At 44.3% G+C, this 2,816-nt stretch overlaps 1 long non-coding RNA gene across 1 annotated transcript; it reads right to left on the bottom strand.

The window, feature by feature from the left end:
* Positions 1–319: 319 nt before the first annotated feature.
* LOC134286659 (uncharacterized) lies at positions 320–1,335 on the bottom strand. Its single transcript, XR_009996914.1, has 2 exons — positions 1,201–1,335; positions 320–1,133 (listed from the first exon to the last, which is right to left on the bottom strand). It is a non-coding gene; the product is annotated as an uncharacterized LOC134286659 (long non-coding RNA).
* Positions 1,336–2,816: the final 1,481 nt, after the last annotated feature.

The raw sequence follows: 2,816 nt of genomic DNA, 5'->3' as shown, positions 1-2,816 counted from the left end.
GACAAACGTCTAGAAATCCCGTTTGAACAGTGCATCAGAACTTCAGACGCACAAATCTCAAGAAGCAAGCTTCAAACAACAGTGCATTTTATTATTCTGTTCTTGCTCACTTGTAATAAGCTTAAAATAAGAAGATCTGGTGCGCTGGTTTTATTTACGAAGAGATTTGTGCCCTCGAAATCGTGGGTAGGTGCCAAAGTCGGCCATTGTGGTGGCCCTTTTTGGGATTCTAACAAGTCTGTCCTTAAAAAAAGGTTTATTTAGGGCTCGGGCCATAAACCCACCAGGACATAAAGAAGGTGCATAAATCAAAAGTGCATAAAAATAACCTACTAAAAGGTTTTAGTGTATAATTGTTGCATGCAGTTTTGATTACAAACAGTAACAACTATATGATAGTAAGTAAGACATTGTGATGTGATACGATGATTAGATGGCTTTCTAGTAGATTAAGCGTTGTTCGAATTAATCAAAATTTCACTCCTCGATGACAACTACAGCGCCACTGAATGCAGCAAACGTAACCAATCATTTAATAAAATTTCTGTTTGCGGAAACTCTGATCGAATTCTTCCAATCACTTCGAATCAAGCGTTCCAAATTGGCTTGGACAGCTTCGATTGATTGTTCCGATTCGTCCCCTTTTCTTTTCATATGCGTGAGTGCTCTTTTCATCTCCGCTCCACGTGCAATGCGCAGCTTAGCAGTCCCAAACGAAGAGAGAATCCGTGAGGAATTCACTAGGGGTAATTCAATTTCCTCGACTGGAACAATCTATGTCACTCCAGGGACTTGCACCTTTCACGGGAACCCAATGACGAACGACATGTGAATGCGGTTCGCTGGCTGAACCAACACGACGACGACGGTGAAAGGTAACTTTCGTTCGTTCCTCAGTGGCAGAAACCACCGGATTCGAGGCGGGAATCGAAATCGAAAGTTATTTCGTGATGAAATTACTGCGTGTCTTTCGTATTTCGGTTCAGTTGCCTTTGCAAGTTTTTCCTCCTCGCGCTGCTATAAGGTTTGAGTGTGTTTTAGAAATCAAGCGATGCTTCTGTGCTACTGCTTAGGAATATACCCTCGAGCTTTCCACGTACCGAGCGAGTGAAATTTATCACGTATTGATGCTACTGTGGGAGCAGAATGATGGAAATCTAATCTTGAGAAGTTTGTTCTAAGAAATTTAAAAGTGCTGACCGTTTTCATTACTATTTTTGTAGATACGGCTGGTCTATCTATTGACCTGACGGAAATGGACACTCGAAAAATGACTTTGTAAACGTACACCAATGCAATGATTACTCTGACCGAGATTAAACGACTTCGTCCGGCAGCAGTTTATACTGGACTAGCTGTCCCGGCAAACGTCGTACTGCCTGCCTACTGTGTTTTTTGTCATACAGCTCCCTAGATAAGTCCCCCGCAACTTCATCCGTATGGAAGCCCCCGTTCCAAAGACCGGAAAGGTCTCACACCAAGTTAAGAACCTTCCCCGGCCCCAACAGCACCCACATACAAAATTTCACACCGATCGGTTCAGTAGTTTCCGAATCCATAGCGGTCAGACAGACAGACAGACAGACAGACAGACAGACAGACAGAAATCCATTTAAATGTACACACTTAGAAATTCTGAAATTTGCACGCAACGGCATCACAAATAAACGTAAACGTTTTCAGGACACTTAAAATTACATGATATTTTCTATGTGTGTAATTTCTGGTAAGGACGGGAGAGTTCGGCAAGCGATTGTGCGGACGACAACCAGTAAGTTGAAGCGTTCAGTTGGAAAATTCGCGATGATGGAACTAGGTGGACCTTCGCGCGGACCCTCCCCTCGATCCACGGGACGAGGGATGTTCTGGCAACACGGGCAATGACAACCACCAGTTTTGATTGCAGAATACGTGCGAAGCAGATTGTCAATCAAACAGTAGATGTGGCGAAGTTGTTTCCACGAGACTGTTAAGAGTTAATTTTCTTTATGAATCATATATGCAGCTGAAAACCCGGATTGGTTTACTTTTGCAAGTTACGTCGGATTGAAATGTTATGTTTGAAATGTGTCCCAACTGTCCCGGAAAGCTTACCAGACCGATAAAAGCAATGGACGGCGTGCAGAACAGCGTAAGGATTTCGGGTGAACTATCCAGTTCATTCGAATCTCGACGCGGACTACGACAAGGTAATGGACTCTCCTGCCTTCTATTCAACATCGCCCTGGAAGGTGTTATGTGACGAGCCGGGGTACGATCATCACAAAATCCAGCCAATTTGTCTGTTTTGCGGATGATATGGATATTATTGCCAGAACATTTGGAACGGTGGCAGAACTGTACACCCGCCTGAAACGTGAAGCAGCAAAGGTCGGACTGGTGGTGAATGCCTCAAAAACAAAGTACATGCTGCTGGTAGGTGGGACTGAGCGAGACAGGACAAACCTTGGCAGCGATATTATGATAGACGGGGATACTTTCGAGGTGGTAGAAGAATTCGTCTACCTCCCCAAGTAACATACTTGTCACAGAAGAATCACGGCAGCGCAGATTTTTGTTGCGCAGTAGTCACTGTGACATACATTCTAACAAATTAATACTTACTTGCTAGAAGTAAGTCACAGTGACGTCTGCGCAACAAAAACCTGCGCCGCCGTGACTCTTCTATGACAAGACAAGTGTGTTACTTGGGTCGGTTCCTTGCTAACGACTGACAATAACGTGAGCCGTGAAACACGAAGGCGCATCATCAGTGGAAGTCGTGCCTACTACGGGCTCCAGAAGAAACTGCGATAAAAAAAAGATTCACCCCCGCA

Source organism: Aedes albopictus, chromosome 1 (assembly GCF_035046485.1).
Source record: "Aedes albopictus strain Foshan chromosome 1, AalbF5, whole genome shotgun sequence".
NCBI lineage: Eukaryota > Metazoa > Arthropoda > Insecta > Diptera > Culicidae > Aedes > Aedes albopictus.
The sequence above is the reverse complement of the archived record's forward strand: the minus strand, read 5'-3'. Positions and strand labels throughout refer to the sequence as shown.